At 41.4% G+C, this 18,260-nt stretch overlaps 1 long non-coding RNA gene and 1 pseudogene across 1 annotated transcript in view; one reads left to right on the top strand and one right to left on the bottom strand.

The window, feature by feature from the left end:
• Positions 1 to 18,260, bottom strand: part of LOC112390944 (uncharacterized) — a 128,517-nt gene that overhangs the window by 88,050 nt on the left and 22,207 nt on the right. The window lies entirely within an intron of this gene.
• On the top strand, positions 2,467 to 3,437 carry LOC112390943 (putative monooxygenase p33MONOX pseudogene; annotated as a pseudogene).

The raw sequence follows: 18,260 nt of genomic DNA, 5'->3' as shown, positions 1-18,260 counted from the left end.
AAATAAAAAAACTGACACCTTCTTTTTCTCCATTCAGTTAACCGACTGGTGATTTTTCACAATCATGTAGATAAAAATACAAACAAGAATATGCACTTATACAGCCAAGAAAAATCTATAGTGTTGTCTTTTTATCTTAACTCCACTTTTATTGTCTATTATTTTCTAAGGGATTAGACTACTTCTAGACTTCCGTGTTTCTATGTTAGTTTTTTTCCAAGTAGATTTTGTTTTACTCTTTCAGTTCATGCCATTGTTTGCTGACATAGTGAAATGTTACTTACTGCACAATAACTGGCCAACTGGAGAACATATTATCTGGAAACTGGGAATGCAAACAGTAAAGAACGTCAGGATCCACTAAAAATAGAAGGTTTTATACTTTCAGTTTAGTCATCTTTGTTTGGGAATTAAAATCTCTTACTTCAGCTCATCGTGAGTTTTTTGGGTTTTTTTTTAAAGCATGGTGGAGGGAACAATTCAATGTGAAAGTTATTTTTTTTTAAACTTTTTTTTTAGCCCATCAAATTTCAGTATACATAGTTAATAACCGCTTCAAATTGCTATGCCAGGAGAAACCACTCTTACCTAATTGGCTGCCAAGGCTCATAAAGCACCTCTGTGCCACTGGTAATTCATTGCTCTACTGATATGGTAACTCACAGTGATATTTTCTGGCTGTCATCTTTTACACTCACTGATGCTCACTTCCTTCAATTTTTACATCCAGTAGTTCCAAAATTAAAGGCTATGTCTTGGCCATACGATTTTTAGTAGGTTCTTTACAAGTTCTCCTAAGTGGATTTTCTCTTTGTCTATACCACACACATACGCACACATATGCATGCATGCATGTACACACACACAGACTTTAAATGGTTGAATATATTCTTCTCCGAGTAGAATTTTTTCATTAGATGTAAAACATTTCATTTTCATATGGATCTACTGTGCCTTTTAAAGCTACTCCAAAGCCTCATTATGTGACACATTGGTGATCAAACCACTTTATCTCACAATGCCAGAATCTTTACAAGATCACAGCTAATGACTTCATTTCCAGCATGGTGTCATGTGGCTCAGTTCCCAGAACCAAATCATATCTGTCAGTTCTTTTCACAGGGGCACACATCTTCTCTGTTGGTATAGAGTGTCATGCAGTGGCCGGCACTGTGCAACAGCAAACAGCTCATATCAGGACCCTCCGTCCCCGTCCCCCAGATGACTCTGCACGAGGTGAAGAAGAACGTTCACACCTGCCAATTCTGCCAAATTTCAGCCTCTCAGGCCACACACTAGTTCATTTCACATTCTCAAGAGTGTGAAGAGCTGTCTTTTGGCAGCAACCTGACTGTCCTCTACTACCTCAGAGGAAAGTAGAATTCATCTTTCCTAGTAGAATGGAGAAAAGTTTGAGACATGATGGGAAATGGTTCCTGCAGGGAGAAAAGTTTCCTTGGATGTGTCAAATCACTGTTAGCTTCAGTAAACATGGCGACTCAGCTCCAAGTGGGTCAAACTCCTTATTCCTCTCAACACCACTTCCTGGGACATTACAGGACACGAGCAAAGGGTGGAAACTTAATCAATGAGGTTTATAGAACCCAAGGATGGCCAGGTTAAACGCCACGAAGAAATTAGTTATACAGAAATCAGTCCACTTCAGCTATAGGGCTGCCACATCAACCACAGCTTACAATTGTGTTTGAAAAAATGTACATTTGGATTGTTTTCCAGAAAGTGGCTATGACATTATACCCTGACTGCATTTGCCTTTGAAAAAAATTAATACAATATTCTGTAAAACGGTCCAGCTTACAATGACAAGCTATTGAACTTACTGCCTGCATCTACCTCACAGATCTTAAAGTAACTCAAAAGAGCCATCTGAATGATTAAACAGTAATCTGTTTGCAAAATCATTTTGTCCACCAAAAATCACCTCCTAACATCCTGAGACCAATCAGTTCCTCCCTGGGTTTTTAAGCCAGAATTCTACAACTAACATGGAAAAAGGCCACATTTTATTCTGACAGTGGTGTGAACTTTTTCACTTTTCTAGTTGTTGCTTCATTAAGGATCATAGTCTTGAAATTTTCAAAAGAAATGTTATTGCTGTCAAGTCAGCACTCAGCACTCATGTAAATGATGTGATGCTGTGATTCATAATAAGAAATATATTTTTGGGTCCCTCCCTGGTTGGTGCTCGGGGCCTTCTGTGTTGCCACGGGCACAGCGCCGCTCACACCATGGCTTGGGTCATGAATGCGCCACAGCCTCTCGAGAGACGTGGGTCCTCGGAGCCTCTTTAGTGCCGGAGCTCGGGCCGCGGGCGGCTCCGCGGAGGTGGAAAAACAGAACCTCTGGAATGGATGGACTCTTCCCGAGCAGCTTTGCTAATTTGCAGCAGCTGGACAATGCTCCTCTTTAATACCTGTCGGCATAATCTTCACATCATTTCACTCTGGTGGCAAGGACTCAGCTCTGAATTCTGTATAGAAAAAGCACCTGGATCCCAGTCTTTCAATGGCTTCGAGACAACCAGAAATGCCTGCCCTTGAGCCTAGGGGGCCTCTAGGCAAGATGTCCCTGCCCATTGGGACGTACCACCGGGCATTCAGCTATGATGATGCCCTGGAGGACCCTCCGCCCGTGATTCCTCCTCCATCAGACATGGACAGCATCCCCTGGAAGCCAGTGATTCCAGAGTGCAAGTATCAGCACCTCGCCAAGGTGGAGGAAGGAGAGGCCAGTGTCTCGTCCCGTGCCCTGCCATCGGCCACTGACGGTGCGGACAAGGTCCCCGTGGTGAAGGCTAAAGCTACCCATGTCATCATGAGGTCTCTGATCACAAAAAAGACCCAGGAGAGTATTCAGCGTTTTGAGCACCAGGCAGCACTGAGAGATGCTGGCTACACACCCCACAAGGGCCTCACCACCGAGGAGACCAAGTACCCTCGAGTGGCAGAAGCACTCCACAAACTAAAGCTCCAGAGTGGAGAGATAACAAGAGAGGAGAAGCAGCCGGCCTCCACCCAGTCCACCCCAAGCAGCAACTCCCACTCTTCCCCTAAGCAGAAGCCCAGAGGCTGGTTCACTTCTGGTTCTTCCACAGCCTTACCTGGCCCCAATCTTAGCACCATGGATTCTGGAAGCAGGGAAAAAGACAAAGCTCGGCAGATAAATGGAGCCTCTTTGGACCAAAATCCCTCCAGAAGTCTGATTCCGGAGGTTTTGCCATCCAGTCCTACAAAGGAGCCCAGAAGCCTTCTCCAGTGGAACTGATCTGCATGCAGGCCACCCGAATGGCCGAGGATAGAGCAGTGTTCAAGCCACCCAAAATGGACATCCCAGTGACAGAAGGGAAGAGACAGCTGCCGCAGGCCCACAATCTCAAACCGTAGGACTTGAATGTTCTCACACCCACTGGCTTCTAGAGCTCTTTCTGTTCCAGGGACTCTGGATAGAGGGTGTCTTGAGCCCAGCTCCCCTTTACCTTGGCTCTGACATAGGAAAAGTTTTGTTTTGTCTTTTAAAATATCTCTCAAACTGAGGCTAGAGCTGGAGACATAATTGATTTTTGAGAAACATTAGTGCAAAGTTTGTCCTTGTGCAGAAGAAGCCATTTTGTACTGCTTTAGTTTAAAGTTAGACTAAACCTCAGCAGTGATGTATGGAGACCTCATTACCTATTTTTGTATCTTTACTCTACCCAAGAACTTTGGTCATTACTTACTAGGTAAATAATGTTTGTGTTGTTCCAAAACCAAGGCTTCTTGATTCCTTTACCACTATCCACGTGTGCATGGACAAATCATGGCGTAGTGGCGTTCACTGACTGGTTTAGACAACTTTAGCCCTCTTGGCTATGCTGGCACTGTGTGCTCCAGCCTCGTCAGTTATGGGGACCCAAGATCTGTTTGAGATATGGGTATAGTTAAGAGCCAGCCTTGGCAGGGATCCCCTCTGTTTTCTGCTGAAACTGGAATCCCCTTGATTTTTGGTAGACCTCATGGATCACTTTGTCCTGCAGCCAGTTCTTACTGTAGTACCTCTTGGGCCAGTGTTGTTGGAGGGATGCTTCCCTTTTGTGTGTCACAGAACAAACACTAGCCTTACATATCCTTTGTTGCACTTTAAAGTGAGATTAATTTAACTCCCTTTTGGTTGAAAACTTCCTAAGGGAGAAAATTCAGTCTACTGGTTTGGTATAGATAAATGGATGTTAAACTTTCTTAAAGGAGGCAGCAACTGCAGTTTGAGTATAATCTTGCGGTTCATATGAAACTAGTGTCACCTTATTTTGAGTTTCTTGTTCAAGCCAGGGCCTGAAAATTTTTTTCCTGGGAGGTGGAAGAATTAAAAAATTTTCTGTATGCAATCATTTTCCCCCCAAATGAGCCTCCTACCTTTATAAACACGTAGCTCACTGAGGAAAGGAACTAGGGAAACCACCTTTTCATTTCTCCTCACTGTGTACATGTTCAATCATTGTCTTGAACACTGTCTCAAATTCCTGCTGTCCTTTGCTTTGGACAGTATGGTGTCTACACAAGGAGCTGTGCTGATCTTCCCACAGAGATGCCCTGGAGTCTAAAATGATCAGAGCAATTAATTGATTTGTGTCTTCTGTTATGCTTGTTTCTCTTAACTTGTTTTGGCAACAAAAATCCTTACTACTTTCTCAAAAAAAAAAAAAAAAGAAATATATTTTTGGTCTTAGTCCCTGTTTCTAACACAGAGCTCCTAAAACTCTCAGAATTTCCTAAAGGTGCTTTGTTATGTTAATGAGGTGACTTGTGCAAAGCACCTAAAGATGGGGCCTGGCTGCCAGGGAACCAACCATATGATTAGAGCCTAGGAACTTTCAGCCTCACCACCCCAGGAGGGGAGAAGGGCTGGAGATTAAGTTCCGTCATCAATGGCCAATGATTTAATCAACCATGCCTAGGTAATGAAGCCTCCATAAAACCCCAAAAGGACAGGGTTGGGAGAGCTACTGGGTTGGTGAACACGTACAGATTTGGGGAAAGTGGCCCTCAGTGAGGGCATGGAAGCTTCTCACCCTTTCCCCTTTCCTTGCACTATTCATCCCTTCCATCAGGCTCTTCTTGAGTTATATCCTTATAAAATAAACAGGTAATCTAGTAAGTAAAATGTTTCCCAGAGTTCTGTGCTGCTCTAGTACATTAATCAAACTCAAGGAGGAGGTCACTGGAACCTATATAAGGCAACTGCTAACAGCTGTAAAAGAGGAAATCAACAGTAACACAATAATAGAGAGGACTTTAACACCTCACTTACATCAATGGACAGATCATCCAAAGTGAAAATAAATGAGGAAACAGAAGCTTTAAATGACACAATAGACCAGATAGATTTAATTGATATTTATAGGACATTCCATCCAAAAACATCAGATTACACTTTCTTCCCACATGCGCATGGAACATTCTCCAGGATAGATCACATTTTGGGTCACAAATTGAGCCACAGTAAATTTAAGAAAATTGAAATCATATCAAGCACGTTTTCTGACCACAATGCTATAAGATTAGAAATGAATTACAGGGGGAAAAAATGTAAAAAACACAACCACATGGAGGCTAAACACTATGCTACTAAATAGCCAAGAGATCACTGAAGAAATCAAAGAGGAATTCAAAAAATACCTACAGACAAATGACAATGAAAACAAAACAATCCAAAACTTATGGGATGCAGCAAAGGCAGTTCTAAGAGGGAAGTTTATAGCTATACAAGCCTACCTCAAGAAACAAGAAAAATCTCAAATAAACAATCTGAAACAAGAAAAATCTCAAATAAACAATCTAACCTTACACCTAAAGGAAATAGAGAAAGAAGAACAAACAAAACCCAAATTTAGCAGAAGGAAAGAAATCATAAAGATCAGAGCGGAAATAAATGAAATAGAAACAAAGAAAACAATAGCAAAGATCAATAAAACTAAAAGCTGGTTCTTTGGGAAGATATACAAAATTGATAAACCATTAGCCAGACCCATCGAGAAAAACAGGGAGAGGACTCAAATCAATAAAATTAGAAATGAAAAAGGAGAAGTTACAACAGACACTGCAGAAATACAAAGCATCCTAAGAGACTACTACAAGCAACTCTATGCCAATAAAATGGACAACCTGGATGAAATGGACAAATTCTTAGAAAGGTATAACCTTCCAAGACTGAACCAGGAAGAAATAAAAAATATGAACAGACCAATCACAAGTTCACAGGCCTCTCACCGCTGTGGCCTCTCCCATTGCGGAGCACAGGCTCCGGACGCACAGGCCCAGTGGCCATGGCTCACGGGTCCAGCTGCTCCGTGGCATGCAGGATCCTCCTGGACCGGAGCACGAACCTGCGGCCCCTGCATCGGCAGGCGGACCCCCAACCACTGCGCCACCAGGGAAGCCCCCAGGAAGAACACTTTTTGACATAGATCACATCAAGATCTTTTTTTGATTCACCTCCTAGAGTAATGGAAATAAAAACATAAACTCCTAGAAAAATGGTACAGATGAACGGGTTTGCAGGGCAGAAATTGAGACACAGATGTAGAGAACAAACGTATGGCCACCAAGGGGGGAAAGCTGCGGGGGGCTGGAGAGTTGTTGTGATGAATTGGGCAATTGGGATTGACATGTATACACTGATGTGTATAAAATTGATGACTAATAAGAACCTGCTGTATAAAAAAGAAAAGTAAATACTATTCAAATGATAAAATATTATATTAAATTACTATAATTTAATACTATAATTATAACAACATCACATTAGATTATAATTAAAGCACTGGGACAGTGCCTAGCCCATGTTTGTTAAATAATAAAACATATAAATATGCAAAATGTGAACTTTTGTAAATGCACGGACACGAATCTATTTGTTGTACTGTTATCCAAACAGCTCTATGAAATTTTATTCAGTTAGATTACATTCCAATGCAAGAACTACAAGTACACTCAGAGCCTCAGCACATTTATTAGCTGTGAGACTTGATGAAAAAAATGAAATTTCTCTAGAACATATCAGGATTTGAGAACAACAGGGAACTATGCCATCCATGGACATTGGAACATTTTTGAAGCCCTTTGCTACTGATGTGACTATTGTTTTATCTATAATAGAAGCTCTACCAAAAATATCCCAGCCCATTTGAGCTGCAGGCTCAAAGTTCTGCCTTCATTCCCACATGGCGGGTTTGACATATCCCCAGGGATATCTGCCGTAAGAAAGAATAAGAAGGTTCTAGCATGTTTGTGAACATGCAAATTCTTAGACCTCCCCTCATGGAAATTTCGTTCCAGTCGGCCGGAGGTTGAGCCGAGGAATCAGCATTTTAACATACATCAATTTCCGACATAGGTGGTCTAATGCCTACTGATTAAGAGTCACTGGACTAGAGGATCCTCCACTCAGTTTGGGATGAGCCCTCAGGTTCATGCGTGTACTCACAGTGTGGCTGTCATAGGCTTTCCAGCTGAGTCTAAAGTGTTTGAGGTTTTCCTGGATTCTCGAATTGCTGGAGCATTGCTTAAATGGAACCAAGTCTATGTATGATAAATCCCAAGGATAGGGGCTTCCCTGGTGGCGCAGTGGTTGAGAGTCCGCCTGCCGATGCAGGGGACACGGGTTTGTGCCCCGGTCCGGGAGGATCCCACATGCTGCGGAGCGGCTAGGCCTGTGAGCCATGGCCGCTGAGCCTGGGCGTCCGGAGCCTGTGCTCCGCAACGGGAGAGGCCACAACAGTGAGAGGCCCGTGTACCACAAAAAAAATAAAAGAAGAAAATCCCAAGGATATATCTGCATGAGTCTGGCCTTTACAACAGGAGTGCTAAAGTTCTATTCCAATAAGAATTTGCTTCCTTTTATTTGCTCTGGGCTGTTCTCAAAATGAAGCTGTGAACTGGAAGAATTTGGTCTTTGTATCCTACCTCCTATGCCTTCATCACTTCTAGCTTCAATATCCAAACAACATGTGGGAAACTGGAGCTTCTTGGCTCCTGAGGATCACCAACTGAGGCACCCAACCAAAGCAGCCTAATCCTTCTTCCCCTGCTCTGTATTTTTCCCTGTCTCCTCCATCAAAATGCACTTCATCCATTTCCCATCTGGTCAGGATCCTAGCTAGCATCAGCACCATGACAAAACTTTGATGTGATACAGCAAAGTGAACTAACAGACTAATATTTTATTTGGAAGCCCAACTAGGGCTAAGAGAAGGAGATTTTCTCTTGGGTCTCACACATTGCAAAATAAAGTTAATGAATAAAGTTAAAATGATGGTGCCAGGTGACGTGGGCATGCAAAGATGTTCCTTCCTCCACTTTTTTGTTAGAGAGAATAAGAACATACTCAGTTTATCAGAAATCTACTACCTTTGTTGACAATTCAACCAGGTCATAGAAAGTCTTAGCCAACTAATAGGGTTTGGAATTCAACATGGCAAAACCTAGACTTTAAGAGGTTTCAATTTTTGGAAGGAAAATTCAGAATAATTTATTAGAATACAAAATATAATAAAAATTAAAAATAGGCATCATATACCAAAATATTGTTTGGTTAAAATGAGGTTCCACTGCACTGTTCAAACCTAAGACCAACTATTGTAGCATTAGAACAGACACAACAGCCAAGCAAAATTCTCAGGGGAAAACAGAGAAAACCAGTTCTCCCATAAAAGCTTTAAAAAGGCAGTAGAGACTTACTATATTTTAGACCATTTTTGATGATCTCACAGTATCCAACATGATTAACACTTAAATATATCATGAAATGGTAGTACTTTAGGGTAAGATAAAGGGGAGGAGAGGAATATCCCATAATTTACTGATATTTTTGCATTGTTAGAATCATTCAAACTTTGGCTGTGTCCTTGGATTCAGACGTATCTAGAGGCCTTTGGCTTCTTAGTAGTAAATCATTTACCCATAACTCTCAAACTTCATGGTTACAATTAACATTTAAGCCTTAATGGATGCTAATGGGTTACTTTTTTAAGGTAGCATGTTATTTTACAGGGGATTTCTATATACAAGGCCTTACAAATTTCAGGGAATGACTCAAAGTTAGAAACAGCATGCACTATAATAAGATAGGAAGAAAGATATCAGGAGGGAGGTAAGTAGTCTTACAACCTCTAAAATAAACAATCCTATGCTGTCAGCTACAGTCTCCAATGTATAGGAAAAAACCTTGCTGATTATAGGGCTTCCCACATGGTCCAATTCCAGCAGCAATCTCTAAGGGGAAGAGTAGAAATATGGTTCATATTAAAAAAGATCTATCAGGCAATAAAGCAAAATTCCAGCTCATATGGGCAGAAATCTTAATAACATCTATAACTTTAGGACAATTCATTTTGCTTCACCTTGGACTGAGCTGCAGGTTTCTGAGGGGATCTTGTTAGCTTTGGAGAGTAGGAGAAGAAACACAGGCAGTCCTCTGTAGAAACTCACTTTCAGGATGAAGAAATGTCCTGGGAAGTCGATGTGTCTGAACTGTATATTTTCGATACATGAGCATATACCTGGGGCTCAAAACTGACACAATGGTAGTAATAAGTGGTCCTAGCTGCCATTGACTTATAGCCAACCACTGCACTCAATTCTTCACTGTGTGACTGCAGTAGGGTTCTGCATCTCTCTCAGCTTTTGCTTCCACATCTGTACAGTGGATAAGGTAATAATCCATATCTCTCAGGCTATGGTGAAGAAGAAATGACACCACAAGTAAAAACACTTGATAAATGCTCAAGCACTACACAGTTCTTCCGTAATCATGATACAAAATCAGATGCTTTTCTCTTCCATGCATATGTTTTCGTAAATGAATAATTGGTCCCACCCAAATAGAGAGAGCTTTAAGAACCACATTCTAACACTCTTTAAGAGAGGCCTATTTACAACCTGATTGTTTGAGCTTCTGATAAACATAATTGGCTGAATCATAAAACATGTTTTAGAGATTTGTGAGAAATTTCAGCGCAGTTGAGTAAGAGGATGGCTGGAGAGCCAGAGCCCCTGACTGTCTGTCTGCAGAAGAACAGCTGCTGAGTGGCTAATTCCACAACCTCGGCCCTCTCTCCTGGTGTTCTGAACCATACTGACCTCGTGTGCCCTGGTGGCAGACATCCTGTCGTCACTTCACAGATAACATCTCAGTCGAAGGTCATTTTCTCAGGGAAAAGTGAACCACTGACCCCATTCAGACTAAGTTAGACCCTTCTGTTACATTCTCATAGTATTCTGTATTTTCTTTCTAGCACCTAGCAGAGTGGATGAATAACATTGATAAATAGGATTCTTTGATTAATGCCTGCCTCTTCTGGAGTATAAGCTCATTAAGGTGCAAAGTATGAATGCTGACCTCCTCATTATAGCAACCCAGAACCTAGCTCATGGTCTAGCACACAGTGGGAGCTAAATAAATGTTTCATTCTTTAATGAAGAGTGAGGACTTGAAGCCAAATCCTCTGATGCCAAAGCCAGGGTTCACTTTACTAACAAAGAAATGGCTCTAAGTATTACTTGGGGAGCCCAGTAAAATACAGATTCCCAAGTATTCCAACCCCATAGAATTAGAAACTCCCAGGGCCAGAGGACTCTTTATTTTCTGGTTGCAGCCAGTCATAGACCAGCTATACGAACCACATGTGCATCAGCTTAACAAACAGTATACTTACAGAGGATCCAGAATCCTGGTATTTTCAGTTCCTACCCTCTGCTCAATGTTCGAAGGGAACACCGTCCAATCTGCCTCATATTGTGTCAGGGAAGTGGATGAAACTCAAAAGCAGTTCCCATGTCTTCACATAGAACACACACAAGGATTACACACTGTGTAATCCTTCCCATAACTAAATCAAATGCATTTTAAAAAGCAAAACTTTAAAGCATATTGCTAAGTCAAAGAAGCCAGCCTGCAAAAGATACATACCATGTAATTCCAACTATGTGACATTTTGGAAAAGGAAAAACTATAAATAGTAAGATGACCTGTGGCTGCCCAAGGCTTGGGGGGAGGGACGGAGTGATGAACAGGTAAAGCACAGGGAATTTTTAGGATGGTGAAATTGTTCTGTTTGAAACTGTAATGGTGGATACATGACATCACACATTTGTCAAAACCGAGAGAACTGTGCAACACAAAAAGGGAGCCCTAATAGAAACTACAGACTTTGGTTAATAATAACATATCAATATTGGTTCATTGATTGTAACCAAGGAAGCACCTGGAAGCAAGATATTAATAATAGGGGAAATAATGGAGAAAATGGGAAGCTGGGTGAGTGTATGGAACTCTAAGTACTATCTGCTCAGTTACACTATAAATCTAAAACTGTATTTTTTCAAAAGCGTAAAAAATAAAACATACCCCCAAAATGATGGTGGGAGTAGAGTACCACAGCTTCATCACACTCTCACTTACTCAGTGCTTACTGCATGGGGAGCACCAAGCTGAGAATTTTCAAACATCACCTCATTTAACCCCAACAATACTGCTCTGTGGCAGCTAATACCAATATCCTCACACTCCCTTGAGGGTTAGGGAACCGAAAGCAGGTGCTGTTAAGTCCTTGCCCAAAAGAACATAGCCAGCCAGTGTCACTAGATTTCAAACTCAGGGCCAGGTTGCCCCAAACCCCACACGTTTACCCACTGTGGAAACCTGCTTCAATTCATTTACTTGTAGTTGCTTTGGCCTATGTACAAACAAGTGGTTTACTATGAAGTTTAATCCATAACTGTAAATCAAAACGATTAGGGTGTTATAACACAGGGTCAGATGAAAAGATTCTCACCATGAAGCAATGCCTGCAGATAAGCCTGGGACACACACACACAGAGGAAAACAAACACTGCCCTCCAGGAGTATACGGGATGGTGGAAAAGCAGGGCTTATGAGCAACAGCATAATGAAATCAGGTTTCAAATGTTGAAATAATTTTCTAGGTCCAAGATGGAGCCACTCCTGCCCAGGGTCCCCTATCAGGGAACTTTAGATAACCTTTGCATCCCTATAAATGCTCCCGTTGACCAGAAACACAGAATATCCGGTCAGCCAATCTCCAAACGAGCTTGACTATGTGGCCCCAGCCAACTGGATAATTTCTATTTTTCTCTGCCTTGTTCTTTATTCTTTACCCTGGAAAAGCTTCCTGCCTTCAGTCCCATTCTGCAGTTCTCTGAAAGGAGTAGTATAAAGTTTATGTCACCTAAATTGTCTTCTTTAATCACTTTTTACCACGAATAAACCAATCACGGTAACATTGATGTATGAACTGAAATGACAACGTTTTGCTTTAAAACCAAACTATTTTTTTAATAACAATGACAATAAAAAGGCCATAAAAAAGAGAGAGAGACTAGGAACCACCACATTGAAACAGACTTAAGGGACATATCAGCCTCGTGCAATGTGTGAGTCTCATGGATCTTTATTCAGACAAACCGACTATGGAGAAATTAGTAAATTTTGAACACAGATTGAACATCATGTGATGCCAAGGAATTAAGTTTTAGGTGTAGTAATTTATTAGAATTAGGTCTTTTTAAAAAAATATCAAAACTATTAAAGATAAACCTCATGGAGATGAAGTATTATATCTGGGATTTGCTTCTAAACAATTTGAGAATGGGTGGAGAGTGGGTACAGGTCAAATGAAATTAGCTGTTGAGTGATAATTGTATAATTGTTGGCGAGAACAGTGGGTACATGGAGTTCATTATACTCCTCTCTCTTTGAAAATGTTTGAAATTTTCCATTATGAACATATTTTTTTAAAGTTTATTATCCAGCATTAGTTCTAGCACTTATCTAACCATGTACATTGCTCTCATTCAATAAATATGAACATTAATTATAAAAATAATAATTGTAACACATGAGGTCCATATACAAGCATTTTCAGTCTGATTGTTTTAATAAATCATGCTCTACAGTTTCTGTTAACGTTTCGGGCTCAGTAGTCGTGGCTCACGGGCTCTAGAGAGCAGGCTCAGTAGTTGTGGCATGCAGGCTCAGTAGTTGTGGAACACAGGCTTAGTTGCTCTGCAGCATGTGGGGTCTTCCCAGACCAGGGATCAAAACCACGTTCCCTGCATTGGCAGGCAGATTCTTAACCACTGTGCCACCAGGGAAGCCCACCCACATCAATCTTCACTGTTTCTGTTGTCTCTCTGTCCTGGGTCTCTCACTGTTCATTTCCCTCAGGAGCCTGTGGCCAGAAAAGGGCATCCCTGGCAGAAGGAAGAAGTTGAAGGAGCACTGTTACCTACTGATGTCTTCCCCTCAAGTGGAGGCCAGGATGCACTCTCAGGGCTGCTCTGAATACAGTAACAGGTCTCCTTCATCCCTGGGCATCACGCACTGCCACAGACACCCACATCTGGATCCAAGTGACCCAGAGCATCGTAGAATCTGCATCATTTCCCCCCGACACCCGGGGTTTGGATTAGTTCTTCACTTAAGATACTTCAGAAGGACCATTCCAAGGACTCTGAGTGAATCATAGAAGATGTATAAGGGAAAATGAGGTTCTACCTCCTTCCCAAATGGGACAGGACAAGCCCTTGGCTAGCCACAGGGAGACATTAGCCAGAAGGCTGATGCCAAACAGGAGGAAACAGTAGTGAAACAGGAGGGAAGGGGGCAGGGCACAACCTTTAAAAGAATGACATAGCCATAGTACATGATGAAAACTAGTGAGAACCAACTAGGTCCAAGATGGCAGAAGACTCAACTTCCAGTAGACCTTGAGCCTCATTATATGCTCATTGTAATACACTAGCATGCTAAATGACACACCCAACAGTGCCATGACAGTTCTGAAGCCAACCATAAAAGGTCAAAAAGTGGGCGGTGGCCCAATTCCTGGAAATCCCCACCCCTTCCCCAAATAGTTGGACTAATCGTCCCACTCATTAGCACATAAAAATTAACCATGCCACATTTCGAAGCCTCTTGCCTCTTGCCTTTCAAGATGGCCCACACTCTGTGGAGTGTGTTTCCCTCTAAATAAATCTGATTCTTACCTATCACTTTGTCTCCAAATTCTTTCGTGACAAAGAAAGAACCTTAAATTCACTGGCAACAGTAGGGATTCCATCTCCCCAGCCACAAAAGTATAAGCCTAAGTCATGAAGTACCTTCATGAAATCTAACTTCAGAGGCTGGCACATTATTTTGTTGCAGAAGTTTCTTTGACAGTATGTGGGATGATCACGGCAGTCTGAATCCCACACCATGGGCGTCCTAGGATTATAAAGTTTAGTTTCGTGTTATGTTACATATAGAGCATATGAATAACTATGCAGCACATTCTGATTGCAGAGTAAGCAAGAGGTGAAAATATTTACCTGCTACCCTCTTCCCCCCAAGGAGTCCCTCACTCTGAGGAAGAAAAATTTCACAGACAAGTTAAGTGAATGTTTCAACTTTGGTTGACTTATTCAGCCAGCTGTTAAGGCATTCTTTTTAAACTCTTGTCATTTACTTGTGCAGTTTTGGCTTTTGGTATTCAAAACATTCCAAAAGCCTGCATTCATTTTCCTTTCCAGAAGTTCTTAAAGGTGTCTGGGGAATTTCACTAAGCCCAGTGAATTAAAATTCTAAAGGTCAGGAAGTGTATCACTGTGTACTTAAACAGTGACCCTGTGTGGTACAAAAGTGAAAGATTGATTATGCAAATTGGCAAGTGCGTATTATCTGAGATGCTGTCGCAGAATATTGAACTGAATTCCAGAAGGGACAGAGGAGCTGGTCCTAGCCTGTCCATTCACAAACTGATGTTAGGTAAATTATGAAATTCCTTTGAGCCTCTGTTAAGAGAACGGATGCAGATTATATGAGGGTCACTCAAAATCTCAGATTCAGTGAAATGCTTATTAACCTAATAACCCTTCAATTTACAATGATTTGGGTTTCTCTGGTATGATGAGTTTGAAACATAATAATAAGCCCCCAAGAGGCTGCCTCAAACCAAAACTCCAATATGGTATTCCATGCAATGGGAACCATTTTTCTCTGAAAAATGGCCATTTGCACAGAAGACTCCCTTTCTGAGGGTATGTTCATCCAGGATAGCAAATTGTAATAGGGAAGAACAAATCTTACGCCATATTAGATCTGTTTCTTTTACTTTAATCTTTGTATTTTATTGCTTTTGCTTCAAGTTAAGAATGTTGCCTATAGCCTGAAATACATAGGATCACCGATTCTCAAGGCTCTGACCTGTAAGGGTATAACACTTTTCCATTCATATAGAGATAAAAAGTTGCAGAACAGAGACTAACATTTGTCTTGTTGGAGGTTTACAGGAACATCATGACCTGACCTACCTGGACAGCTGCAAGAACAAAGGATTCCGATACCAAGAAGTTTGCACCAACCAACCAGGCCCCTCCCTCACCTAGCCTTTAAAAATGCTTTGCTGAAACCCTTCAAAGCATTCAGGGGTTTGGGGGCATGAGCCACCCGTCCTCCTTGCATGGGCTGCAATAAACCTTTCTCTGCTCCAAACTCCGACATTTCGGTTTGTTTGACCTCACTGTGTGTCAGGCACATGAACTTGCATTTGGTAACAAAATCACAGATCAGATGTTGCTCAATGAACTTAGGATCAGAACATATGACATTGTGCTTCTGAAAACCTGTTTCCTGCAAACAAAAATAGCTTGTAAGATTTCAGCCATTACAGAAATATATCCATTTAGATACTCAGCATTAACCATGAGAATCACAGCATTCTCTCTTCTGATGAATTCCAGAGAAATGCTTTTAATGCTCATTTTCCACTCCATACAGCCAGTGATCCTACAATTACAACATTATCTCACCTCTATAATAAATGATTACATTATGACTTCTCTTACACTCTCTGCTTTCTCTTCCTTATAGCAGACACTTGGCCACATCGCCTGGCCCACCAGATTTCAGCACAGCAGTGCAGGACAACACTGTGCAAGTGACCAGCATCCATTTCAAGCCACACTGTGGCACCTCTCAGATTTGGGACCTTGTCTGATGTCACACAAGGCAGCACAGCCCACAACTCCCCCCAACTAAGCACAGCTTGGAGTGCATAGAGCAAATGAGCCTCTAGGGGCAGCCCTCAACCAACAGGAGACAGGAATTAATGGAGCCAACCTCCCTGTCCTTCGCTGGAACATCTCTAAGGTGAATTCTTAAAGGGCTCCGACAGAATTGATCACCAACTGTCCACAGAGGTGGCCAGTCTAATAACTCACTATTTTCCCCACTTCGTGTCTCACTCTCCCACTCCCTCACCTCCGCTTCCTGGGATTAACTCCCAGGTAAACTATGTGTACCCACATATTTGTCTCATGCTCTGCTTTCAGGGAGACTTTCAGGGAGACTCTAAGATTGTTTTCATGCTCCCCTTATTTAGGATGATGACCATCAAAATATACTTCTTCCTTTTGTCTAATACACCAGGTTTGTTGAGGGAGATAAATGTCTGCCAGTCTGCTGGGGCCAATACAGTTCTCCTACGACAGAGAATTTTAACACATATTGGCTGAAAGAGTTACAGTGGTTGGTCCACTTTATGGTAATATCTGATTGTGTCTTCTGGAGTCTCTAAATCATTGTTCCTCATTTTCGTTGTCTTAGAATATATGCTAGCTGACTTGGAATCAGCTGTGCATTCTGAATAAAGACTTAACACCTCCCCTTACATTAATACTCTTAGACTTATTGCTTAGAGATGATTTGGGGAAAGAGTAGGTATATTGTCCTTGAAATTAAACTTTCTTTCAAAGCAAGGCAACGACTTTTTGACGTGAACATTTCTGAAACTTTTTAGAACTTACAGTAACTAAACATTAAGAGTAAATATATTTGCATTTATTAAATATGAAAACAAATTTACATTTGCAAAACCAAAATTCTCTCAACAGTTCTTAAGATAATTTTATTTATTACTTTGCTTTCATTTGGACTTTTCCTTATAATGAATTGTTTTACCTTTAAAGAAATGACTTTTTACAAAATACTAATAATGCCTTGCATTTGCATGGCACTTTCTTGAATTATTTTATTTGAAGCTCAGAAAAAACTTTGTAAGATAATGATAATACCCAGTTTTACAAATAAGGAAACTGAGATCACATTGCTAATAAGAAGCAGTGTTAGCATTCAAAACCAGGTCTTCCAGCTCCAAGTTCAATAATAAGCCATTTGTCTCATAAGCATTAACGCTTCCATGAAGAATGCCTAAAAATCACTTCCTAGGGCTTCCCTGGTGGCGCAGTGGCTGAGAGTCTGCCTGCCGATGCAGGGGACACGGGTTCGTGCTCCGGTTCGGGAAGATCCCACATGCCGCAGAGCGGCTGGGTCCATGAGCCATGGCTGCTGAGCCTGTGCATCCAGAGCCTGTGCTCCGCAGCGGGAGAGGCCACAACAGTGAGAGGTCCGCGTACAGCAAAAAAAAAAAAAAAAAAAAAAAAAAATCACTTCCTAGCATTCCACAGAGTGAAACAGAAGCACATTTCTCAGCAATGGTATTCCAAAAGTAAGACAAAAAGTGAAGTCTCTCCTTCACAGAATGAAGGAGAGAAACAAGTAACTACATCAGGTCATCAAGAAGAGACACTGGTCACCTCCTAGGTGTTCAGACTCTAGGAAAGATAGTTTCATTGAGCATGCAACCCTGATAAATCCAGCCACCTGACAAAACACGAGAGCTGTAAAGGGCTCATTCTGGTTTATCAAATCAATGATCCATAAAGTCAAAACTCTCTCCAAAGGAGAACTTGACATGACGGACAGCAACAATTCTGTAGGGGCCGTTAGGGTTTATCACATTAAAGGCATTCTGTTCTGATTGACTAGAACAAATCTTAGAGACAGGCTGATACTCAGGAAAGAAGTGACCACTGATCAAAGACATGAAATGGTAAGGTGTTAACACTGGGACCCTGGACAAATGACCCCTGTGGTTCCACCTGGACACCCCATGACCTGCTTCTGTGTGACGAGGCTAACTTTGTTATGTTCTTGTCTTACTACCAGTTATATTTTGAGGAATTGGGTCCCCATCCCTCATATAAAATGTGTTTGGTACTCTGTGACCTAGAAATTTAAAAATAAAGACTTAAATGACTTAACACGTCCAAAAAATATTATTTAAGAGCATTAACATTGATGGTACAGAAAAGTAGGTCCTTTGCAATCACAAAATCCAGAACCATTTCTCAGCAACAGAGAAATGA

The sequence above is a fragment of the Neophocaena asiaeorientalis genome, unplaced genomic scaffold (genome assembly GCF_003031525.2).
Source record: "Neophocaena asiaeorientalis asiaeorientalis breed wild unplaced genomic scaffold, Neophocaena_asiaeorientalis_V1.1 scaffold55, whole genome shotgun sequence".
NCBI lineage: Eukaryota > Metazoa > Chordata > Mammalia > Artiodactyla > Phocoenidae > Neophocaena > Neophocaena asiaeorientalis.
Note: the sequence above shows the minus strand (reverse complement) of the source record. Positions and strands in the feature narration are given on the sequence as shown.